This window comes from Pleurodeles waltl, chromosome 1_1, assembly GCF_031143425.1.
Source record: "Pleurodeles waltl isolate 20211129_DDA chromosome 1_1, aPleWal1.hap1.20221129, whole genome shotgun sequence".
NCBI classification, from domain to species: domain Eukaryota; kingdom Metazoa; phylum Chordata; class Amphibia; order Caudata; family Salamandridae; genus Pleurodeles; species Pleurodeles waltl.
This window is the reverse complement of record NC_090436.1, coordinates 947,328,187-947,355,708: the sequence shown is the minus strand read 5'-3', so window position 1 is coordinate 947,355,708 and position 27,522 is coordinate 947,328,187.

The following is a 27,522-nucleotide window of genomic DNA, read 5'->3' as shown; positions in this document are numbered from 1 at the left end:
TGACCCTTGAAGAGGACCAAAGACTCGTCCACACTTAACTCTTTGCCTGGAACATAGACCTCCGAAAACCGATCTACAAAATGATCAAGTACAGGCCTAATCTTAAAAAGACGGTCAGAATCTGGGTGATCTTGTGGCAAGGCTAATGCATTGTCAACAAAATGCAGCATCCTAAGAAGAAGCAAATACCGATTACGACTCATGGTCGCTGGAAATATAGCTGTTGCCATCAAGGGACTAGTAGACCAATACGAAGCCAGTGACGGCTTCCTTATCAACCCCATCAAAAAAGTCAAACCCAAAAACATTTTTAACTCCTCCAAATTTGTGGGAATCCACTGGGCAGCTCTAGAGTGTGGCCTAAGTCTAGCAGCGTTGTCCCTCAAATGCTGCTCCGCATACAAATTAGTCTGCTCAACAATCTCTTCCAAAAACATATCATCCATGAATAACTCAAAGAAATTGATAGGCATAAAGTTCTCTGTATTGGCGTTACACCCCGGGAGACCAGTAAAGGCAGGCAACTCTGGCTGCTCCATGTTTGGGGCAACCCAGACATCAGGTCTTATAACAGGAAACCTTTCAGCCCCAGATTGCTGCACTATTGGCACATCAATGTCCTCCTCTAAAACAGGCCCTTCATCTGCACTGAGTGTGGCTTCATCATCAGAAGATTCCCCTCCAACAGAAACATCACTGCCAGAATCTCTGACTTCCTCCTCTGCCTCAGATGCAGAGTCCGTCTCATAGTCATGATCAGACTGTGACTCAAAAAGCATGCCAACCACCTGCTGAGCGGTCATCCTGCGGCTAGCCATGATCTCTCCTGCTAAAATTAACTGGACAAATTCACCACCAACAACCAGCACTGTGTAAGACAAGTAACAAAGTGTAGCTTTGTTAGTAAGAGTTATAAACTCAAAAACTATACTGCTCACTTGCCTGAAAAAGCTTGATTCACCAGCAACTACACAGCAATCACCAATGATATCCCACTAAAAATAAATAAAGAAAGGCAAATTAGAAATAAGAAAAAACAAATATCATTGTGCACAAACCTAAGGACAATTTCACACACAATCCTGCATTTAGTACACCCCCTACAAACATGTCATTCATGCATTGCAACAATACTCCTTTGGAGTAAATGGTGTTTACTTACCTAAAACATGCAACTGTGCAAACTGCAGGTCAACCACCGCCAAAACCGCAAGGAGCCACAGCAAATAAAGCAAAAGCTTTGAACTAGAACAAAAAGGAGGAAAACATTTTTTTTCACAAATGCAAAGACTTCTTCAGTTGACAAACACCCCACCATCAAACATTTAGAAATTGGTGCCTAAGTGGATTCTGCCATAGGGTCAGATGGGCCTACTAAAAGAATAGGCCTGTCTGCCCCAAGGAAGCCAGAAAATACCTTTAGTAGTGTGTCCCCATGGAGAGCGACCCTTGCCAAAGGGGACAGCCCTCAAACAAACAAAAAAACAAAAAAACACACACAACACTATCCCTGGTGCCTAAGTGGCTTCTGCCCCCCTTGGGGGCAGGTGAGCCTAAGAAAATAGGCCCATCTGCCCCCAGGGGGTGTAGAAATGGCCAACAGGTCAATGCCCCCCTTGGGGGGCGCCCCGTGACCAAGGGGACGCCCCCCCCACAAAAATAAACAAATAAAAAAAATCCCTGGCGTTCTAATGGTTTCTGCCCCCCTTGGGGGCAGACCAGCCTAAAAATAATAGGCTGATCTGTCTCAAAGGGGTGCAAAAATGGCCTGGGTACATGTGCCCCCAAAGTGGGGGGTGACCCTTGCCCAAGGCCCCCCCCCATCCACTAACACACACACACACACACACTATCCCTGGTGTCTAAGTGGCTTCTGCCCCCCTTGGGGGCAGGTGGGCCTTACAAAATAGGCCCATCTGCCCCCAGGGGGTGTAGAAATGGCCAACAGGTCAATGCCCCCCTTGGGGGGGTGCCCCGTGACCAAGGGGACGCCCCCCCCACAAAAAAAAAAACAAATAAAAAAAATCCCTGGCGTTCTAGTGGTTTCTGCCCCCCTTGGGGGCAGACCAGCCTAAAAATAATAGGCTGATCTGTCTCGAAGGGGTGCAGAAATGGCCTGGGTACATGTGCCCCCAAAGTGGGGGGCGACCCTTGCCCAAGGCCCCCCCCCATCCACTAACCCACACACACACACACACTATCCCTGGTGTCTAAGTGGCTTCTGCCCCCCTTGGGGGCAGGTGGGCCTTACAAAATAGGCCCATCTGCCCCCAGGGGGTGTAGAAATGGCCAACAGGTCAATGCCCCCCTTGGGGGGGCGCCCCGTGACCAAGGGGCGCCCCCCCCACAAAAACTAAACAACAAAAAAAAAAATCCCTGGCGTTCTAGTGGTTTCTGCCCCCCTTGGGGGCAGACCAGCCTAAAAATAATAGGCTGATCTGTCTCCAAGGGGTGCAGAAATGGCCTGGGTACATGTGCCCCCAAAGTGGGGGGCGACCCTTGCCCAAGGCCCCCCCATCCACTAACACACACACACACACACACACACACTATCCCTGGTGTCTAAGTGGCTTCTGCCCCCCTTGGGGGCAGGTGGGCCTAACATAATAGGCCCATCTGCCCCCAGGGGGTGTAGAAATGGCCAACAGGTCAATGTCCCCCTTGGGGGGGCGCCCCGTGACCAAGGGGACGCCCCCCCCAATAATAAACAAATAAAAAAAAAAAACTGGCGTTCTAGTGGTTTCTGCCCACCTTGGGGGCAGACCAGCCTAAAAATAATAGGCTGATCTGTCTCCAAGGGGTGCAGAAATGGCCTGGGTACATGTGCCCCCCAAAGTGCGGGGCGACCCTTGCCCAAGGCCCCCCCCCATCCACTAACACACACACACACTATCCCTGGTGTCTAAGTGGCTTCTGCCCCCCTTGGGGGCAGGTGGGCCTTACAAAATAGGCCCATCTGCCCCCAGGGGGTGTAGAAATGGCCAACAGGTCAATGCCCCCCTTGGGGGGGTGCCCCGTGACCAAGGGGACGCCCCCCCACAAAAATAAACAAATAAAAAAAATCCCTGGCGTTCTAGTGGTTTCTGCCCCCCTTGGGGGCAGACCAGCCTAAAAATAATAGGCTGATCTGTCTCCAAGGGGTGCAGAAATGGCCTGGGTACATGTGCCCCCAAAGTGGGGGGCGACCCTTGCCCAAGGCCCCCCCCATCCACTAACACACACACACTATCCCTGGTGTCTAAGTGGCTTCTGCCCCCCTTGGGGGCAGGTGGGCCTTACAAAATAGGCCCATCTGCCCCCAGGGGGTGTAGAAATGGCCAACAGGTCAATGCCCCCCTTGAGGGGGCACCCCGTGACCAAGGGGACGCCCCCCCACAAAAATAAACAAATAAAAAAAAATCCCTGGCGTTCTAGTGGTTTCTGCCCACCTTGGGGGCAGACCAGCCTAAAAATAATAGGCTGATCTGTCTCCAAGGGGTGCAGAAATGGCCTGGGTACATGTGCCCCCAAAGTGGGGGGCGACCCTTGCCCAAGGCCCCCCCCATCCACTAACACACACACACACACTATCCCTGGTGTCTAAGTGGCTTCTGCCCCCCTTGGGGGCAGGTGGGCCTTACAAAATAGGCCCATCTGCCCCCAGGGGGTGTAGAAATGGCCAACAGGTCAATGCCCCCCTTTGGGGGGGCGCCCCGTGACCAAGGGGACGCCCCCCCACAAAAATAAACAAATACAAAAAAATCCCTGGCGTTCTAGTGGTTTCTGCCCCCCTTGGGGGCAGACCAGCCTAAAAATAATAGGCTGATCTGTCTCCAAGGGGTGCAGAAATGGCCTGGGTACATGTGCCCCCAAAGTGGGGGGCGACCCTTGCCCAAGGCCCCCCCCATCCACTAACACACACACACACACACACTATCCCTGGTGTCTAAGTGGCTTCTGCCCCCCTTGGGGGCAGGTGGGCCTAACAAAATAGGCCCATCTGCCCCCAGGGGGTGTAGAAATGGCCAACAGGTCAATGCCCCCCTTGGGGGGGCGCCCCGTGACCAAGGGGCGCCCCCCCCACAAAAATAAACAACAAAAAAAAAATCCCTGGCGTTCTAGTGGTTTCTGCCCCCCTTGGGGGCAGACCAGCCTAAAAATATTAGGCTGATCTGTCTCCAAGGGGTGCAGAAATGGCCTGGGTACATGTGCCCCCAAAGTGGGGGGCGACCTTTGCCCAAGGCCCCCCCCCATCCACTAACACACACACACACACACTATCCCTAGTGTCTAAGTGGCTTCTGCCCTCATTGGGGGCAGGTGGGCCTACAACAAAAATAGGCCCATCTGCCCCCAGGGGGGGCAGAAATGGCCAACAGGTCAATGCCCCCCTTGGGGGGGCGCCCCGTGCCCAAGGGGACGCCCCCCCACAAAAATAAACACATAAAAATAAATCCCTGGCGTTCTAGTTGTTTCTGCCCCCCTTGGGGCAGATCAGCCTAAAAATAATAGGCTGATCTGCCCTCAAGGGGGGCAGAAATGGCCCTAAAAGACATGCCCCCCAAAGGGGAGCGACCCTTGCCCAAGGGGGCGCCCCCCCCATCCACTACACACACAATCCCTGGTGCCTAAGTGGCTTCTGCCCCCCTTGGGGGCAGATGGACCTAAAAAAAATAGGCCGATTTGCCCCCCTTGGGGGCAGAAAAGGCCAACAGTTCTCTGCCCCCTTGGGGGGGGCGCCCCTTGCCCAAGGGGGCACCCCCCCCACATAAATACACATAAAAATAAAAAACCCTGGTGATCTAGTGCTTTCTGTCCCCCTTGGGGGCAGATCTGGCTAAAAAGTAGCCAATCTGCCCTCAAGGGGGGCAGAAATGGCCCTAAAAGACATGCCCCCCAAAGGGGAGCGACCCTTGCCCAAGGGGGCGCCCCCCATCCACTACACACACAATCCCTGGTGCCTAAGTGGCTTCTGCCCCCCCCTTGCACATAAATGCACATAACAATATAAATCCCTGGTGATCTAGTGTTTTCTAGATCTGGCTAAAAAGTAGCCAGATCTGCCCCCAAGGGGGGCAGAAATGGCCTAAGTAATTGCCCCCTAAAGGGGAGCGACCCTTGCCCAAGGGGTCGCTCCCCACAAGCCAGAAACAGAAAGTACAACAAAAAAAACAAATCCCTGGTGTCTAGTGGGCATTCCTGCTGCCCGATCGCAATGCGATCGGGCAGCAGGAATGCTCAAAGAGACACCGGGGAAAAGGAAAAGCCTTTCCTTTTCCCCGGTGCCTCTTTAGCCCCAACCCCCCACCCACCGGGAAGAGGAACTCACCTCTTCACTCGTCGCCGCACAGGAAGCAAATGGCTTCCTGTGCGGCGAGAATCCCATAATGAAGTCAGCGCGCGATCGCGCGCTGACGTCATTATGGGGGGGTGGGGGGGGTCGGGGGTGGAAGGGGAAGGGATTCCCCTTCCATCCCTGACTTTGGGGGGTGGGGGGGAAGCACACAGAGGGAGCGAGAGCGGTCCCTCTGGGCTGTGTGCCGAGGACGTAGTGGTTACGTCCTCGGCACAGCAGCACTGTGCCGCGGGACGTAACCACTACGTCCGCGGCACAGAAGGGGTTAAAGATACTGCTCAGAAGTTTGCTGGGCTGCAGGGCAGGATGTCATATGTGACCTAATGAGAGACCCAACCCAGAGGAAAAAGGGCTTTCAAGAGGAACCTGCAGGCCTAACACTCAACATTGCTGCTCTGACCAAACAATAAACAACAAGTCCCAGTCCACAACTCCTTAGAAGACTCAAAAAGGCAAAGATTAACCTGAATTTCCACCTCACCCCTAAAGCAGAATATGTTTTGTTGTGTCTAAAGTGGAGACATTATGAGCAAGGGGAAACTGCTGGATGCTTGTTGGTGGCCCAGTTGTGACAAAGGGAGGAGCAACAAGTTATTACGACAACCAGAGGTCAGGGAGAAAGGCTAATTACCCATCCAGTAACTTTAGTTAGGGCCTTTGTACAATTTCTAGGGTACCTATGTAGCACATAGGTGGCTGTTGATCTGCTATCTGAATGGATGTTTACGCATAGGTTTGCTTGCCCACGTATCAGATGACAGCATGCAGCAATTGGAGAGCGAGGTTATCAAGGAGGAAAAAGTGACAGCTATCTCAGACTTGTCATATAATAAGGCCACGGGAACAGATGGCTTCCCTGCTGAATGCTCTGAATTGAACACACATATCATAGTGACTTTGCTATACTGAGATTTTAAGGAGGCAGAATGTACAGGTGGTCCACGTTTTGAATTCAATAAAGCTATAATTAACCTTATCCTCAGAGCAGAGAAAGTCCCTACTCACTGAAAGTTAACACCCATTATCCCTGATCAATACCGATATGAAAATATTGGCCAAAGTACTTACTACTAGGCACCAAAAAGTGATACCGAGCCTTATCCATGACTCACAGGTCAGCTTTATCCCCAGACGCTTGTCCAGAAATTACTCGCGAATATCCTCTGGAAAGAAAAGGATGACATGGATGAAAAAATTCTGTTATACCTGGGCACGGAAAATCATTTGACTGGGTTGAATGGGGATATCTGTTTAGAACGCTGGGGAGAGTTGGCATTGGTCCAGAATTCCTAATGAAAATAAAGTGGCTCTACTTCATTCCCGCTGCGCAGATTGACTGTAGGGGCCATATTTCACAGAGTTTCTCCATACACAGGGTGACATGGCAGGGGTGCCCACTTCCACTGTCTTCTCTTCTATTCTTAATAGCACTGGACCCTCTCGCAGCAGTCATTCACCAACGCAAGCAGATAAGGAACATTGAAACTGTGGCTGGTCAAACCAAACCAAGATCCTGCTCTACACAGACAACATTCTTCTTATACTTATCGACCCTGACACCTCAATACCACACTTGATGTCACTGATCTCAGCATTGGTTACTTTCTCTTGGTATAAAATAAATTGGCCCAAAAGCAAAGCACTACCAATCACAAAATTTCCAACTAGACACACCCTGAAAACTTAGTACTAGGCCAATTTATGGAGTACATTGCATAATACAAGCCTTACTCACTTCATTGGATTGGCAAGACTGGCCATCTTACAGTTTGTCCTAGATCTGGACGACCTCTCACTGGAGAAGGTGGATGTCGACAGCTTTGATGGTAGAGAAGATCAGCGTGCAATGGCCATGTATGTGCTACAAGGTCTTGCGTGTTTGGAAAGCCATGCTTAGTCCCACAAGAGGCAGCAAGCCACCGCCAGGTCAATGTAAAACCAGTGCTTATCACTTTCATGCACTACCCACTACGAGAGGAAACAATGGTGTGCTGCCCAATAGTATTCTGAAAGGTTGGGGCATCCGAGTCCACCCCTATTGCGGGGTAGCATCAAAATGTGGTTAGAGAAGCGGGTCATTTCCCACCCCATATGAAAGACCGTATGTCTCTTTGAAGATGTAATATCTCTTCGAGTGGGATAGGCATCAGAGGACTTTGGAAAAGGTGTCGTTTTTAGGAAGTAGATTTATTTTAACGGCATTGAGGTGGCCTAGCCAGGTTACCTGGAGAGGTTTCCACCTCCGAAGGTCTTCTAACACAGTCCTACCACAGACCGTCCAATTGGTGGCTGACCAGGTCGACAAAATAGGGTAAGACGGAGACCCAAATATTATATGTGGTCATGTGCCCATTCAAACGGGATAAGGGATTGTATGGAGGGTAGAGTTTGTAAAGGGATAGTCAGATGTAAGGCTTATGATTTGGTCAGGTTGACTTTGAAGCACAAGACTTCCTCAAAGGCTCAAAGAGTATAGGCTAATGCCGTAGTGATCTATGAGGATGTGCAAGAGTTAATAAAAGATCATCAGTGAACAGGGCAATCTGGTGCCTGCTGAATAGGATTCCAACTATGTTATCCAACTGATGGATGGTGGCTGCCAGTGGTTTGATCCGCAAGGGCAAAGAGGAGAGGGGATAGGGGCATTCTTGTCTCGTACCACTTCATAAACAAATGGGAGGAGAGAGGTCTCCGTCAACCTGGACCCGCGCCATGGGAGATGCGTAGGAGGCCATGATTTTATTGATCATAGCAGGGCCAAGGACTATTTTTTTGAGAACTGCCTTTAGGAAGGGCCAGCTCACTCTGTTGAAGACCTCTGTATCAAGTGAGAGAAGACACGCTGGAAAAGAGTGTTGATGGACCTTTTCCACTAGATGTGCTAAGTGCCTGATGTTATCTGCCCCCTGCTGGTTGGAAATGAAGTCTACCTGGTCAGGATTGATTAAGCCTGAGAGATATGGAATAAATCTGTTGGCCAGTATTTTCATAAAGAGCTTAGCATCTGTTTTCAACAGTGCTATGGGGCGATATGAGGCACAGAGTGTCGGATCTTTTTCTGGCTTCAGAATCAACATTATCTCTGCTTTGGACATCGTGGGGGTGAGTCCTGTTGTTAGAGTAAAGGAGTTGCATAGGGCCAGCATGTGCTCTTGTAGTTGTGGCTGAAGGATACAGAAGAAAGACACCGGTACTCTATCCAGGCTGGGTGATTTGTCTAAGGGGAGACCATTCAGGGCCTTCCGTAGTTCTTTAGAGGTAATAGGTACCTCTAGCAGCAACGCATTAGTTGAATCAAGTGGGTTCCAATGACAGCGCTGTAAATATTGCGCTATAGGCTCGGGAGATGCCTCCTCGTTGGTGTAAAGGATTTGGCAGTAATCATGGAAAGCCTGATGTTTTGCTACGTCTGTAGTAGCCCAACGGCCCTGTTCTATCTGTAACCCGGGTATACATGCTTTCACCCGCTGCTGTCTTCATTTACGTGCTAGGATAGCCCCAACCTTATTGCCCCTTCATAATATCATTGTTTAACCACCAGTAACTGGAGTTCTGCGTTATTAGTGCGAAGAGAGTGGTGTTGGCCTCTCAGCAAAGCCATTTGTCTTTTAATGCGTCTAGAGGGATTGACCTGATTTTGGCATTCCAAAAGTTTAATGTCGACTGCTAGGTCCTTTTCTACTATGGCCTCTTACCTTCCCCTGGATTTAGCGAGAGAGGTAATCTCACCCGAATGGTAGCTTTAAATCCATCCCAGATTGTGTGGGAGGAGACATCTGGGGTCATATTTTCCTTAAAGTAATTAGGTATAGCAGCGCAAAGTATCTTAGTGTCAATTGAGCTTTGCAGGATATATGAGGAGAGACCCCAGCAGGGTGAGAGCAGTGGGTCATCCTCGATCCGCCTGAGTTCTAGGTGGGCGTGGTCAGAGACAGAGATGTCAGAGAGTGTACATGATGTCAGTGTTGATAGTAGAGAGTGTGTGATAAAGAAATAGTCAATGTGTGAGTATGACTGATGTACATGTGAGAAAAAGGAATCTTTCCTTGTCTCAGGGTTTTGGTCTCTCCAGGCATCTACAAGGCCTAAATCCCCAATGTCTTGTTTTAGAGTGGCTGACATGCTTCCTGTTCCCTGAGAAGCAGGGGAATTATGGTCTACCAGAGGGTCCCAGGCCAGATTAAAATCTCCCCCCAGTATAATGTCCCCTTCTCTGGTTAGAAATGCTTCTTGAGCAGAATACGGAGGAATGTGTCCTGGGCTCATTTGCAAGCATATATATTGGCAAGTATAAGGAAGATTTGGCGGCATTTTAAAGTGAGTATTAGGGAGCGGCCTTCCTCATCTCTTACTATGGTGGAGGGTTTTGGGGCACAGGATGCTTTGTATAAGATCACTACCCCAGTGGTTTTGGTGGTGTTATGCGCCCATAGTGTAGGGGGTAGCCTGCTGTAGGAGGTGTGTCACCAGCAAGAATATGACATTGGGTCATGTTGCAGGATATACTTCCAGATTTGTAGCGATTTATTCTGTGAGTTGAGCCCCTTCACATTAAGCGTGATGAATTTAGTCTCTGTAAGACTCGACATTGTGTAGTAGTAAAGTTAGCATTCAATGCGTATAATAATTGTAGGGCACAGCGTAGGTTAGAGATGGGGGAAGGCGGGCGAACTTCAGTGAGCCCGTAATTCCAGTCTACTCAGTTATCGGAATGAGTGAGGACCCAGTATAGAGTAGTGACATTTGAAGTAGCATTGCAATAAACCTTTGCAAATCATAAGAGGACCAATTCAGTGATGTGTGCATAACAAAAAGAAAACAAATTATGGGCCAACCAGTCCAAAACTGCATGTCCAGATGTGTGGGTTATCAATGAAAGTCGGCACCAACCATCCCTGGGATGTCACTCCCTAAGAATCTGAAGTGTGGAGGCGGGCTGGCCTGGAAAAACAGTTATAACCAGTATATGCAGAGGCTCCTGTGCCACAGAGGTCCACCTTGGCTAGGGGATACTTGTCCTCAGAGCGTTCATCCTTCCCCCTTCATATGAATGGAGTCGAAGGGAAGGCCAAAGCCCCTTTTCGTCTGGGGGTGTATCTGCTGGTTGTTCCGATATCTCAGGGTGAGAGTATGAGCAGACGTCTCTTGTCTGCTGGCATGTTCGATGTTTCCAATAGTGAGGCAAGATATGTCCCACCAAAGAGTCAGACAGTCTATTGGAGAGTGGAAGCAGGGGTCTGCAGCGTTAAGCAGAGGCTGTAGAATCCAAGGAACGCGCTGGTGATGATCCCAACTTTTTTAACTGTTGGATGATGTCCTGCTTAGCCTCTCACACCTGGCGTTCTTTAGCTTTTCTAGATGCCAAGCAGGAGGTCACTACAGACCAGGTGGTGCGATGTGTTTCTCCACCAGGTGAGACGAGGTCCGGCAGGGGCAATTTTGATTCCGTTGGTTCCTGACCCATAAGGCGTTGGGACTCATTCAGGGATCTCAGGAACCTTTTCCTGCCCTCCCACTCGAAAATGAGGGCAAACAGATGGCCCCAGTCGTATGGAATGTGGAGTTCTCAAAGCCTGGACATGATCGGGGGAAGTCCCTGCCCCTTCTCAGGTGGAGGGGGTGAGGTCTTGAAACAGCTGCATGGTGTGTCCTTCATAGATTGAATCAGCTTTTTTTCAGGGAGGCTTGGAGAATTTCTTCTTTCTCTACAAAGAAGTGCACTCGAGTGAGAATATCAGGTAGTTGATCAGGTCGTCTGGAATTACCAGCCACCTAATGTGCTCTATCCAGCATGGGCGGGGAGGAGTCCGGGTCCCCGTGGATGGCATGCAGCAGGCCGGTGACAAAGGACATGATGTTGGAGCCGTCAATGACTTTGGGGACCCCACGGATTCTAATATTGTTTCTCTGGAAGCTGTTGACCAAGTCCTCATGTTTATGTTGAAGATCCCGGTATCCATCTTCCAGGGTTGCAACGCATCGTGTTAGAGCTTCAATTTCCTCTGTTCTCGCATCCACTGTCTGGTCCATGTCATTTATTCTCTTGCCCAAACCGTCCACCTCAATCTGACCTCCTGCAAGCAGGATTCAAATTTGATCTTGAGAGAGCCTATCTCCTCTCAAAGCATATTAAGAAACCTGTCCATATAGCGCGTGTATGAGGGGGCTTCCAGTGCAGGGGTCTGGAATGCATCTTCTGGGGTCTGGGAGTGTTCCATGTTCTGTTGAGGTAGCTTACTCCATAACGTTGTTAGCGAGAGGTGTTTAACTGCAGTCTTCAGTTTTGCTTTGGACGATTTGCCACTGGGCATGGCCCGGGTGTTCTCTGTCCCACAGTTGTGGAGTGTATTGTTGTCCCTTTGAGCTGGGTGAGCCCCTTCTGCGTATGAGACCCCTGCCGTTAGAGGTATTGGTGTACCACCCAGTATGTAAATTCCCTATAGGGCACTTCCGGTCTGTCTCCCTCCTGTGGGGGTTGGCTAGGGTACCGGTCATCACTTGAGATGAACTCGTAGCAGCTTAGCTGGTCTGGATTATGAACGAGGTGTAGAAGTGAGGTAGGCCCCCGCAGGTCCAAGTTCTAAACTGCGCAGCTCGGCCATAGGGCTGGTGGTACATGGAGAAGCGACCCTCTCCTAGGACCCTGTGATTAGCACTGCGACGGGTGTCATGCAGGCATTCCAGTCATCTCTGCCCCCTTGCTGAGGGTCAGTGCTTGGTCCATTCCCCAGGGTGCTGGCAGCAGGCGCAGGAATCAGGGGCTGCAGGGTGTCATTTAGAGGGCGAGGGGACCACGCAGCAGACTCACAGTTGGTAGTGTGCCAAGTAAGCATTCTCCAGTGTTGGCAAAGCTGTACTATTCTGTTACCGGGCGATGGTAAGATGTGTCCACTGGAGTGCCCCCATCCACCAGACCTCAGAAAGAGTATCAAGACTCCGTTGGGGTCTGGCAGATGTTCGGTGATGCCCAGTAGTGACGCTTCCTCCTCTGTGTGGCGGGTAGGATGGCGGTTTTGCCGTCTGCAGGCCTCAGTGGGGATTGTGGGGGTTCCCAAGTGTTCAGGCAGTCTTCTGGGGTTCCAGATCCTCCTCCACGGAGCCTCACGGCCTAAAGAACCATGACCACCGCAAAGGGTGCACTCAACAGCCCGGGGCACTACCCCGGCCTGCGCCAATGGCGTCTACTTCGCAATCTGCCTTGAAAGTGTTGTAGCTGCTGGGTTGTTCTCCCCGTGCCTGCTCGCTACAAGGAATGTTGCGGTTCCAATGCGGTCTGGGATCAGCAGGGTGTCAGCATCTCAGGGTGGAGAAGGGGCCTCTTCACACTGTGGCTTGCCGTTGGGGGCTACCCAAGGGTGCGGGATCTGGCTAACAGCCTGTTATTGTAGCATGTTGTTCAGTCTCACCCAGTGAACCTACGGTGCCCTGTCTGCATCGCCCCCGTCAGGCCCTTCACCGACCAGGGACTCGATAGTGGCGCTGCAGCTCACTGGAAGAAGGTTTCTCTTCTACGTGGCGGACAAGATGGTGGGTGCTAGACCTGTGGCTCCATCCAGGCTGCTCTGGACTGCAAGATACTACCGCCCAGAGCAGTGGGCATTTAAGGTGTCTCACAAAACAAAGGAGCACCAGGCATCTCTGATGTTTTGTAGGGGCCCACAAGCTCCACAGGACCGATATATGCAATTTGTTCAGGCCTCAGGGGCCAGAGCTCCACAGATGTGCAACCTGCGGCATGCCCTGGCATGCTACGCCCCCAGCAGGATTGTTTTTTTGCAGGAAGGTGAACCTTCCTGCATAAAAGCAATCCCCTGAGGCATTTTCCTTTTTCTGTGTGTGCTGCAGAAAGAGGAAAAAACGAGGAGAAATAAAGATATTTCTCTTTGTTACATCTCCCCTTAGGATGGGTAGCATTTTGACGTGTTCCCAGGTCTACCAGTAATGGGATAGCTGGGAATGTGCTAAAATCTTTGGGTGTTGCATGGGAACACCCATACACATGGGCTGCCCCTCCATTACAGCTGTGGAGGCCACCCCACTGGGAACAATTCCCCCAGGAACGAAAAATAAAATGGTGATAAAGTAAATTTTTCATCCTCTGTCCTGAACCGAGCATCAGGACTGGGTGAGGCTACCTAAGTGCCAGCAGCAGGGGGGGGCATGGGCTGCCTGTGCACTTGTTTAAAGTGTGCATGTCCCTTTGGCCAGCCGTCTTGCGACGGCCAACCAGACATGCACACTTTAAACTTCTCTAACCCAGCTGTCTTAAGACAGCTGGGTTAGAGAAAGCCCAGGCCTCCAGTGCTCTCTGGAGCGCCAAGATCAGATGCTCACACCACTCCTGGCACTGCCTTCATGTTGGTAACCAGCATGAGAGCAGCACCAGTATTGGTTTACGGAGTTGGATGGGGTCTGAGATGGAGGATGGAGCGAAGAAGGAACATCAAACAAGGTAAGATATTTTTAATTTTATTTATTTAATGTCCCCACCCTCCGTTCAAATAGTGTCCGCACATGCATGCTCCCATCCTCACCCATTTCAATGCCCCACCACTCTTGGTGGTTGCAAACTGGCCCTGCACACACTGCAAATGGAATGCCTCCTTGCGCTATGATGCGTTACTCTAGATTTATCAAGCCACTCAGGGCCACGCAAGGAGGCCTTTTGTGGCTTGATACATCTAACTTATGAGTTTCTCCGCTCCTGCGCCCTGTTGCGTGGCGCAAAGATGACACAACTCATTGATAAATATGGCTCTGGGTGAGCCATGTATAGCTAACATGAGACAGTGTGAAATTGAGGCTCGGTGTATAAATATTGTCAGACAAAAATTACCTCTGGGGTAATAAGTAGATTTTAGAGCATGAAACAATTACTCATTACTTGAAACTGGCACCGTAAACGGCTAATTATGAAAGTTAATTGTTATGGGATATGTTTAAATGGAAACCACCTAACATTCTAGCTCTATACCTACTGTTTAGATTCATGTATATTATGCAACGTGTACTCACCTGTCTGCGTTTATATTTTGATGTAATACATTAGAATTTAATTTATTTGGACACCTGAAAATGCAGTGCTGGAAATGTTCGGTTTTTAAAATTTACATATTTAGGTTTTACTCCAGCTGGGATATTATGCATGTCCTATACATCTTAGTTATTTCATCTGACAAATATAGGCCCATATTTATAATTTTTTAGCGCCACATTTGTGTCATTTTTTGACGCAAAGGCGGTGCAAAATTATAAAATACAATTGTATTTTGTAAGTTTGCGCTGCTTTTGCGTCAAAAAGCGGCACAGATGCGGCGCTAAAAATGTATAAATATGGGCCATAGTGTTTGCAGCTCAATCTGAAGTAAAAGAAAATGATGCATGCAAAATTAACTTTGAATCTGCAAAACGTCCCACCCATCTATACATTTTATAAGTTCTCTTTCGAATTACCAAAGGTGTGAAAATTGGCAGAGCAAAGTTACTAGCCCTGTTGTAGCTTCTATTCGGTGTGGGGAGTACTCGGTTTTTGGCAAGTACAAACTTCTGCATGTTTAAAACTAATTAAAGTAGAAAGACACGATTACTTATGTTGCTGTAATAAGGCATTTAGTAAACTTTTTTTGCAACATTTCCATCTAAGTTTGATCAATTACAGAAAAAGTTCTTCCCAGTTACAGACTAGTATTTAATTGATACAACTTTAATCATGCGTTTAGTTTGACCTTTGAAACATCCACTCAAAAGTTGAAAGCAAAGAATGTTTGCACTTCACTGTTTTATAAGTCGGCTTTTTATTTAAAAGGACAAAAATAATTGAAAAGACTTAAAAACATATTACATGTGTTACATGTGTTTTCTTTAGTTATAATGCCTTAAATATAATTTCTGGCCTTACCATACAAATAAAATCAATTTAGCCGGCATCTGGTCTGTGGGGAATAGTCCAGCACAGGCACCACATGCTTAAGCCGGGAGGCGAGTCTGAAAACCGTGCTTGTTTCCGCTCTGCTGCTTCCACGAAATGTCAGGCTCAGAGTATATGATATGCAGCAAGGAAAAATGGGGGAGGGGCAAATCATATGGGAGATTTATCTGGTCCTGTGCATCATACTCCCGTCATACACAAAACAAAAAAGAATGCACAGTTCCACAGGAAGTGCGGATCCTCACTACCAATTGGGGAGAAGTCAGCCGGTCCCTACAAACAGGATGTACTCGGAACAAGAGCCCTCACTCACCTTTTGGTGATATGCTTCATCATCGGGCTATGCTCCTCGTCAGGTCAGTACTGCAATGCCTGACGGACCCCTCAAGGGGGCTCTTTGCCGGAGATCTTTTTAGAAATGATTGCCAATGGCGAGTGCAAGAATGTGGGATTGGTGAAAAAACTGTTAAATTAAAATTGACGAGGGGGATCAAGAGGACCGGCCCTTATTATTATGATGGAGCCCCTGTCAAGGTTAAAAACAAAAAAGGGGGGGGCTAAGTACAATGACCTAATCCCCTACAAGTATGACTAGTTGTGTGTCATATACCCGTATTCTAGGGACTGACTCAGGAGGTCAAGTGTTGGTAATCCCTACACTGCCTATCAAAAATTGGTCAACATGTTTCTCACTCTAGTAGTCATAAGGATCTATTTGCGATTCATCAGGACCTATGAATGACTAACCTAATCCTCACTGTAGACACATATCATATGATTAATTGATGATATGGTAATCTAAGCAGGAACCTTCCCAGAAAAACATGGAAAAAAATGAAAAGGGGTCAGGGTACAGACACCATGACCCCTTTGTTTTGGTGGTGGTTTTTAAAAAACGAAGCTTGGGCTCAAGCTGCCTGGGTGGGCCAAGCCCTGTTGACCTCCCCCACAGCCCTTGGACCACCACCTCCCCGAGGCTTTAATCAACTAACAAGCGGGGTGCCACCTGTACCTCTCACCAGTGCCCCGGGAACCACCACCACCCCGGGGCTATATGAATTAAATATGAGGGGGAGCCCCCCCAGGTACTGTCACCCCTCCCCAGGGCTTTTATAGTATTCAGTGCAGGGGGGCCATGCGGCCCTCTCCGCTGCCCCAGGGACCAACACCTCCCTAGCGCAAAGATAAAAAAAAGTGAAGGGTGTCCGTTTCAGAACCCCTGTAGCCCTGGGGACCACCACCTCCCCGGGGCTATACTTGTTGGAGGGGGCCATTGATGGCCATATAGGCTGCCACACCCTAGGACTGGCTCCTGCTATGTTCCAGGGTGCCCGCCCCCGGGACGTAGCTGTTTGCTGTGGCTTGGCTGCAGCTTCGACAGCTTCAGCCAAGTCACACCAAACAAAGTCTGTTTTCTGACAGCGGGACCTGCAGAAAGAGGAGTTTTCATCTCTGTTCCCTGCATGCAGGTATGCGTCCAGGGAATAGAAATTAAAGCTTTGCTTCAGCAATCAGGGAGCTGCTACTTAAAGCAGGTCCTTGGTTGCTGGTGCAATGGGACCATGTAGGAGGCCTTGAGGCTCCCCCGCAGTCCCAGATAGCCCTAAAGGGCATGTAATAAAATAAATAAAAAGAATAATCAGGAACCAAAGGGGAGGTCTTGAGGCTTCCCCCGCGGTCCCAGATAATCCATAAAGGGCTAAACAAATATGTATTATTAAAAAGAAATGAATAAACACAGACCTTCACACTGAGCGTTGGAGGGTTAGAGTACAGCTGGAGTCGTTTCCCTCCTTTATTTTTTTTAAGTGCAAATTTTAAGGCTCATCCTGAAAGGTGATCTTACTGTTTTTAAATGACAAATACATTTCTTCTTTTCAAATTGTGCAGAAATATCTCATTCTAAGTATATCATAAATCAAAGCCTAAAAGACTCTGGCCCATATTTATACTTTTTTTGCACTGCATTTGGGACATGTTTTGACGCAGAAGCAGCGCAAACTTGATCATATTTTGTAAGTTTGTGCTGCTTTTGTGTAAAAAAATGACACAAATGTGGCGCAAAAAAAGTATAAATATGGGCCTCTGTCTCGCCCTCTCATTCTCTCTCTCTCTCTTTCAGTCTCTTTCTCACACACCCACTCAGACACTTGACACTTGCGCACCCACTCACAGACCAACTCAAACACTCACCCCCCCACTCACAGACCCACTCAGACCCTCATGCACCCACTCACAGCCCCAGTCAGGCCCTCATGCACCCACTCACAGACAGCAAATACGCACCCATTCACAGACCCACTCAGACTCTCACACACCCACACACAGACCCACTGACACCCTCATGCACCCACTCACAGACCTGTGCACACACTGACACACCCAATGAAACAATGATGTACTCACTCTCAGACCCAGAGACGCTCCCACAGCCACTCTCACCCCTAGATACACCCTCCCGCACCTATTCTCACACCCAGAGAGTGTGCTTTCAACTCCTGCTGTGCCCAGCCAAAGGGCCCTGCACAGCATAGGGTTTGATGGTTAGGGGTGTTGGCTGCAGGGACTGGCTGCAGGACAGGTCATGCGGGCAACCTCCGCTGCGCACGGGCAAAGAAAGTGCAAGGTTAGGTGCTGATAAAGGGCACGAGTTATAGTTACCTTAGGCCATGAGTTATAGTTACTTGAGGTAACTCTAACTGTAACTGGTGAATTTCTGTGGTTTTATACGTTTAAAATGTGAGCCTAACTATGACATCACTGTAACCTTTGTTTTGGTTTGCACCAGGACAATCAGCCTGCAGTGGCAGTACTGGGTGCATCTGGATGCCTGGCCTTGGAGGATGGTACAATCAGTGCTGCTGCTGTCAGGAGCCTACCCTTAGTACCCCATGCCCTGGGTACCTAATTACGTTTTACTAGGGACTTGTAGTGGTAGCTAAAGGTGTATTCAATTGTGCCAGTACATCACAACAGTTTTAGAGAAAGAGCTCTGGTCCAGGGAACCTGGTTATCAGGGGCCCTGTGCACTACAATTTCTAGGCTACATCATACATCTGGGAAAAAGCGGGGGCTAAACACACCCCTTCCTTTGGCCAGGCAACACCAGTCCCATCAACATCTATAGTAGCCACTGGAAGGGAGGCCCTGTCAGGGGAAGGACCCACCTCAGACATCCATGCCTCTGTAGCAGCAGAACTCCCCAGCAGGTAGGGGCGTTCAGCCAAGCATCCAGGAAGTGCGGATGGCAAGGCACCAGCCACTGCCACCAAGTGACCTCTTCCTGAAGGAACTCTTTGTGTGCCACATTTTCACTCTGTTGACTGTTCTTCGACCACCTTCCATTTTCTACTGTAGTAGTACACTGGACTTTGGAATTCAAATGTTGTGGCATCTACTAAAATGATTACATGCACCATGACTGATCCCTTCACTTTCCTCACGTGTTGCATCGCATTATTATTTCCTGCACCTATGTCAATAAACTCACCTATCAGAAAATCATTGCCTGCTTGCTTTTGTTCTACATTTTGAAATGTTAAGAGGTAATTCGATGTGATGCACATGAGGAAGACACAAGCCGATAATGGAAGCAGGGATATGTCACAGGTAGTGTCATGATACAAGTGTCTGGTCACACCAAACATTGTATATCACTGTACAGCACATAGGCTGTCAAAATGTCTGGATTGTCACAACCAAGAATAGTTGAACCATATTGAGTCAGGGTAGATATACAAAGGTACAGACCCCCAGCCCACAGAAGAAAGGGCTTTGTCAGACCTCGTCCCGTAGAATAGGCTAACAGATTGGTGGATGCTGTCACCAGCTTGAGCCTTATCATATTCCAAAACCAAGTCTGCAACTTAACAGACAGAGGCCAGTGCAACATTCGATGATCATAGGTCCATCCCATTACAATGACCAAGCATCTGGTGGTGTGATACAAACCTATGTCAGTGTTGTGGCTCAGGTACTGTGGTTGCAATGATGAAACATATCTACAGCTATAAAAAGGTCATACTGGATCATTGTCTACACAATGTGAAGGGAGAATGCATGAATTGCACTTGATGAGAACATATTTAAAGGCCATATGATCACACACATGAGACAATTGGAACAACACTCCACACCAAACCAGTGTATTTTGCAATTCGGAATTCCACCCACCCACAGTCCAAGCTGCATTGGCACAGAAGTCATACAATCTAAATCTGTGACCAACATTACCTGGATCAATCCACGTCCACTTCATATGTCAGAACAGCACCAGATACCTGCCAGTGTTACAAATCTCAAATGCCCAAATGAGGATGGCAGCGTGAAGGTACCTGGTCAAAACCGATATAAGGAGTTTAGGAAGAAAGAAAAGTTAATACCTAAGACCAAAACCTCATATCAAACATCAGGAGATCCACTTCCATTGCAATGAGACTGACACAAACAAAGCAGATAATCAAGGTAGTGAAATGTTAAAATCTGACTTAGCAATCAAACCTTGGCTGTATGCTGCAAATGATAAGATCCCCTGTCTTTAGGGAAAAAACCCTATTCAACACATCCTGACAACTGCACTTCCTCATACAGTCAAAGTAATCACATGACATTACATACTTACACTCAAGTAAAGTAGTTTTTGATGAGATATGCCCGCAAGTCTTCACCTTCCTCTTCATCACCGTCATCCTTACTTGGCATTTCAGGATTCTCACCTGGTAGCATTGCTAGCTCTCCCTCATCTGGAATGTATGGGAAATCCCTCCACAGGGCAATGTTGTGGTGCAAGCAGCAAGCTACAAGGATCTTACAAACTTTTTCGGGTGAGTAGAAGAGGGCTCCACCTGTCTTGTCCAGACACGTAAATCTGGCCTTCAGGAGCCCAAAAGCCTGGTCCATGACACGCCATGTTCTTCCATGGGCATCGTAGAAGCGGGTTTCCCTGGTGTTGTTGGGTTCCTCACCGGCGTCAATAACTATGGACGGTTTGGGTATGCAGAGTCCCCTGTGATGGAATGGGACATATGTGCAACTGAGTCCCTCTCATCACAATGTTTGCAGCAGACATTGCACACAAACAAACAGGACATATGTGACTTACCAACCACCAGGCCCTCTCAGGGTACAATTGTGGCATCAGCTGGGGGATTGCGCTGTTCCGCATAATGAAGGCATCATGAACTGAACCCGGATATTGGGCACATTATGAAATGTAGAGGTCCGCCAAACAAACAACTTGGGAACTGATGAAATGGAAGCTCTTCCTGTTGTTATACACTTGTTCATTCTCATGTGGTGTGACCAAGGCAACATGTGTGCAATCAATGGCTCCCACCACATGTGGGATGTGTGCCAAACCATAAAACTCAGACTTTACATGGGTGAACCCCTCATGTTGAGGAAACCAGATGTTGCCGTCCAGGTGTTTCAACATTGCTGAGAGTACATCCTTCAAAACAAGACTGAACATAGGCTGGGATATCTCAGCAGATAGGGCCACTGTATTTTGGAAGGTCCTTGTGGCCAAGAAGTGCAACACTGCCATGACTTGTGCAATGGGTGGTATGCTGTTTGGATGATGAATGACAGGCATCAGATCTGGCTCCAACTGACGGCATAAATCCATGACTGTTTGCCAATTCAGACGGTAGTTCTGGATGATGTGGCGTTATTCCATGGTCTGAAGGTCTGGCAGTGGATGATAGATGGAAGGTTGTCTGATCTCCCCCTCTCTGGGTACCTATGTAAGAAAAGATTTTGGCCATCATTCAATATGTCCCTTACAACATAGATGATAAATGTCAATGACAAACTGTTATAAGGCATTTCGTAACTTGAGGACATGATTTACAGTGTACATCACACATGTTAATTACACAGAAGAAACATGTTACCCCCTTGCTTTGCAACACATATGTACACATCATTTAGCTGGTCATCAACAATTTGTGCATGAAACTTGCCACTCGGGCTGTGACTTAATGTCCCAAGCTTTAAAATGACCTTTGTCAGAGGGGGACTGTGCCCCAAAGCATATTGCCATAGGTGGATAACAATGTTTAAAAATGGTGTCTGAGTAGTAGGAGCTACATGATAGGACAAGACAAGCACTTATCACTGGAATAACATTTTCTGAGTTGTGATGCATTTTTTGGAGGCATATCACACATTTTAGACCTCTAGAATGGTGGCTACCTGGCCTACCCCCCTGGACATTAGGAACCACCCATGACCGCTGGCGGAAGTCATCATGGCAGTAGGCGGTTGCAACCGTGATGGACACAGCCATAGGCTAAGGTTTTTGTCAGTGGTGATCACAGGCCAGTGGCTGTGTCCATCAGTGACCGCCATGTTCTGAAAAATCTCTCACTTGACTCCTGACACTGCTGCCAGCAAGACTTCCACTACCTGAGCTGCTGTGTACCACCTCTGGGAGCAATCATGCCATATCCAGCAGGTGATAGGGCCACTGCCTTCTCCCGGAGGAGCTGGAGAGGCTGGTTACAGAAGTCCTACCCCTGTATGAGCAGCTTTATGGTATACGAGAGGAGCAGGTACGTGCCTCATGTCCATATTTATTTTTCTGTACTTCACCATATATTCCCTCATCGGAGGCTAGATCCAGCCCATGTGTCCCAGAATGTAAAGTTAAGGTGCAGTCTGTGTGGCATCAAAGGGAGAGTCAATGTGGATGTATCTGTGTTCAGTGCCAGATGTTGAGACCTAATACATTGTTGTGAGTGTTTGGAGTGTACCCTGATCTACGTTATGTTAGAGGCACAAAACTGGGTGAGGTGACATCATGGATGTCATGCAAATACATGGATGTTGTCAATGTGAGACAACATGTATTTGCATGACAGCATGAGATGTGTATACATGTTGTATATGTGAGGTGTGTGTAAAGTGAGCTATGTGTATATTGCCACTGAGATTTCAAACCACATCTGGCCTTGCTAAAATGTTGTTTTGAAGTCATATCCTGACTCACTCTGCCCTTCAGCTTGCCACGTACACAACACATGCCAAATTGCATCTGGCCACATGATGTACTGTCATGCACAGAAGTGACAGGAATTGAGTTTCATGTAGGTACTGTCTGCTCAACCTGCAGAGACCTGGGACATTCAAATGTATCTCCCAGTATGGGTCAAAGTCTGGGTTGGTGTTGAGTCACTTTTGCTATGCAATTGTGGCACTGTGCCCATTCCCTGACTCCCAGTTGATCCTGTTATGTGGCCACAGATAGGCTCTGTGCTGATCTGCATCTTATTGAGGCTCTTTCCCTGATGAGTATGAAAATGCACTTGGCATCATTATCAGTGTGTGTATCTGTCCCCTGACAGGTCCCTTACTCACACAGCCCTCTTGTCACCAATACACAAGTCAAAATAGTCCTGTGCAGGCTTATTTCATAAATGATAGTCCCACTGTTCAGTTTTGATTCCTGGGAAGTCATGATATGTGATTCACTAGCTTAGTCACATGTCAGTGAATGGACAATGCATGCTTTTGTTTGTTGGATGTCATCTCTGTAGGATAGACACATATGTCCAAATGCATGTTCTGTGGCACAAGTACATGACACAGAACCTCACCCCCTCAGATGGCATGAGTATGCATTTGTACGTCCACATGTCCACACATGGACAGGGTAGACACTTTCTATACCCACCATGCCAGTTGCATGATTGTTACCCATGCGTAATGTTCGAGTTTGTAGTGTGGCAGTAGCCTGTAGAAACTGTCTGCAGAGAATCAATCTCACAGTATGTGAGTGTTTTAATGCATTCATACCTAAGAAGTCTAGCTGTCAGAAGCCACAGAGGTGTGATGTGTCCCATAGTTCCTCAGATCTCAGTCAGATTGCTAGAACATGTCCCACTAGATGTCACTTGACCTACCTAGTTAGTGGAGGGTCTGATCAGAGTGGTGGGTTAGTCAGCAGATTGGGAAGTGTTTGTAGTCATGTCCCTGTACTCAATGGCTAGTATGTGCCACACTTGGGCAGTATGGGCAAAAGAAGAATATTCTTTGCTTTGTGTACTGACATGTATGTGACTCAGCCATTTAGGATGGGACTTGTGGACATAATTTCTTCTCTTGTCTTTTGCATCCATGCAGGTCAATGCCCATCAGAAGACCAGGATTTGGAGAGCCATCACCAGGAAAGTGTAGACCTTGGGGGTCCACAGCTGGCAGAGCACCCACTGTCACACAGGTGGGAGTACCTGAGACGATGGGCCCGGAAGAACGCAGAGGCCCAGCTGGGGCTGTCCTCCCGAAGTGGGTGTGATGCCCGTCAGACAATGACCCCCCAATGGTCTGCATTCTGGTGGTGGCCTACCTGGAACTTGATGGGCACTTGAGGGCAGCAAAGCAACCACAAGGAGGTGAGCACACAGCAATTTCCTGCCTGTCCCATTGTAAGGTGATTAAGTGAGGTACTGACTGCTCCTCCAGACAATTAGGGATGAGCCGTGTGTCACACAGTAGATTGGAGATTGTTTGTGTTGACATATCATGTGTATTAAACTGATGTGCCTTGCCTTTTGGACTTGGGACCTAGTACAAGACTGGGGGGAATCCTCAAACCACTTGCTCTGCATGGACCTCAAATGGGTGTTTCAGTGAACATTCATGTATTGTTTGTTGTTGTATTGGGTGTAATTTATAACCTGCAGGCCAAAGGTAAGTAGGTTGTGGATCACTGTCCTTGGCCTTGTGACTAGGTATATGTGTATGTAGACATCTGTCCACCTTGAAGTAGTTATCTTCAGTATATGATGGGTGAGGGTGCCTCTCCCTCTTCCTGGTCCAAATCCCCCCTTCTCCTGCCTACCCAAAGCACACAAACACATCTGCAGACATCCACCTCAACAGACAAATGCAGCGCACACAAGCACCACAAGACACAGGGTACACACACAAACAACATCCACCCAAAGACATAGCAACATACAACTTCCATTGACATCCCCACTGCCCCCGCATCACACACATGACAACAGGCATACCTACAGACACCACCACAACAGTCACTGACACAGCCACCACACCCATCCTACCCACAGACCCCACCCCTGCAGACCTCCAGACATCTACCACAGACACCACAACAAACTGACACACATACATCCACCATACCTGCAGTCACCACCCTAACAGACACCCACCCACTATGGCATCCCCCAGCACATCCACTCCCCCAGACCAATACACATAAACGCCCTCACTCACCTACCCAACAGACACCCACCACACACAAGCATACCTCCCATAAGCATGCACCCATGACATCCACACCTTCTATTGTTTCAATAAATTATGGCACCTTTTTTATAAGTATTGTTAGATCAGTAAAAGTCTTTTTTTGTTGTAACCTTACCCGCTCACATATTAAAGGCCCGAGCCGAAGGTGAGGGCCTTTAACAAGAGAGAGGGCCTTTAATTGCCGGTAGAGCCCACCAAGACGGGCTCTAAGGCTATCAGAACATTCTGCCATTAGAGAGACAATTTTCTAATAAATAAAACAAAGTCACCAGGGAGTCCAAGGGGATAAAAATCCCCCGGGGCTCCTGTGAGGCCTTGGATCACAGCTGCTACTGTAAACAAAGAGAACATTGGAATGTTGATGCTCTGGCTTTTGTAAAAGTCCAGAGAATTGTCTGCAATGAAGCTCCCAACATTCCAATGTTCTAATTCTTAATAAATCATAAAATAATCACTTGAGCATATAACGAGCACAACCAAACTTTATCTCTTTTTCTTATTCTTAGGAATACGTGCGTGACCGGAGCTGAAAGGTAATTGATTCGTTACTTCAAAACTCAGAATTCAGGTAAGTGCTTTATTTTCGCTTTTGATTTCTTTATTTCGCTGTAGATTACCTCAGGAAAGTTTCTTCCACAGGGTTGAAGTTGTTCTAAATTTTACATATTGATGTTTGAGGAAAGGGAAACTAAAAACAGAGTGTTTCCTTTAATTTTCCCTTCAAGTAGTATGAAATCCGTCTGCTACTGACGTCCAAGAGATATCCCTAACACTAATCTATCGAACATGGGTAATGGCAAACTATCGCTCAACACTAATCTAAACCGTGCACACACATCGAGAAGAGCCACCACCTCAGGAATGTTCTTCTGTGAAGTGCGCCACTTGTGAGGCTGAGCGCGCACTTCACACTTCTCTGTATTCCTCGGACCATCAAACAAATAAACTGCTAGAGCTTGCAGTGAATGTCTTGGCGCTGCCAAAACGGCAGCACTCTGAATCAGAAACAAATAATCGGGACACTTTCAGTGACGCAGTCAGTTTAGTGTAAAAGGCCATTTATTTAGGACAGGATTGCAACTTATACATAACTTTTTATCAAACTTTCAACAATAACCCCAACTTTGTAACCCCACCTTTAAACATTATCGTTGCTCATCCTTTCAACACCTCACTTTACTTTATACTTCCATACCCCCACACATTTCCCTTTTCCTTTCATGCCCTACCTGTTTCAGGCATCTCCCACACTCTCATCCTTCACCTGCTTCTTTTCGCCCTGGAAGGGTGGCCAGGCCTGCATCTGACTCTCCACCCTCCCCCATCTTGTGCATCCTGCATTCCATCGCAACCTGCCCTAACTGGCATCCCAAACCTCCCTACTGAGCTTTCGCCTCAATGATTTTTTTTTATTTTATAAAAAACATTACGACTCTCTTGTCTAAACTAATCTTCATGCCGGGTGGGCGGGTGGCCAATCTTCTTATCACGCGATGAGCAGCGCGGAAAAGAGGCCGGTCCCTCCCCTACAGCCCCTAATAGACCCCCTCCCATATCCCGCCCCTACTTACCTGTCCACCAATCCTGCTGCTGCAGGTCACTTCCTCTCCCAGATGTTCCCGCGAAGAGACTAGACTGTGTCTCTCTCTCTCTCTCTCCGTGGGACCCTCCATCGGGACCCATTCAGTGACGCAGTCAGTTTAGTGTAAAAGGCCATTTATTTAGGACAGGATTGCAACTTATACTTGATACTTTTTATCAAACTTTCAACAATAACCCCAACTTTGTAACCCCACCTTTAAACATTATCATCGCTCATCCTTTCAACACCCCCCTTCACTTTACACTTCCATACCCCCACACATTCCCCTTTTCCTTTCATGCCCTCCCTGTTTCGGGCATCCCCCACACTCTCATCCTTCACCTGCTTCTTTTACCCCTGGAAGGGGGGCCAGGCCCACATCTGACTCTCAACCTTCCCCCATCTACTGCCACTCAGCACAAACCCACTTGGCGTTTTGCTGCCCCACCACGAACACTACTGCAACATGCTGCCTTCAGACCTTCTCTTTGAGCCACATCTTTTCACCCCATAAGTCACCTACAAGTAACCTCAAATCTGTAAGGTAATATGCGTTCCCCAGCTCAGACATGTGCACCCCATCAGCTCTGAACAGCGCTTCATTTTGGTCCGTAATGTCCTGATGACTTAATAGTTTGATGTCATGAGCCTGACAAAAAACCCTCATACCTCTATTTAGCTTCCTCCAAGCCCGTTCTATGGCTCCCTGCTTGATAGCCCCCCTCCATGTTCGACAAGGCACAAACTCAGTCCACACAAGCATGTGCCGTGCAATTTCTGTTTGAGCAGCTCCAAATCTCGCTGTATATGTTGCAGAAGTGTGAGCCCGGAAAGTTTGACCAAGTCATTCTCTCCCAGATGAAGTAAGAGCAAATCAGGACAACCCCAGGTCGGCAAAACAGATGTTATAAATGGAAGGAGATTGTCCCACCTCATGCCACTCTTTACCCACCAAAATACTTCATGTTGTTTACTGGGCAGTCCCAGCGCGCATCCATAAATTTGTTTTTCCGCAAACTTTGCCGCCCAGTGGATGAATGAATGGCCGATCAGCCATGTAACCATTTTTTCCCTCCTTGGATCAGACAGGCAACCTGAAAAGAAAAAAGACTGTAATATCTCCAATGTACCAACTGTCCCCCAAATACCCAAAACCTATTTGCCAGTGAACAAGCGCAGATTTTCAACTATTCGCCTTTAAGGCCTCACATAACTCTCACAGCACCTAGATTTCCATCTCCCAATCCTCCTAATCTGTGCCCAGTCCCAACTCAAATGAGCCGCAGCCGTAGCCGCTCCTATTCTAAAGGAATGTGTACCAAAACCCAACGGCTGACGACCCGTCCTCCTCAGAGCCATTCGCAATACTTGTAACAACTGAAAAGCCGTAAGCTTAGCACCAGA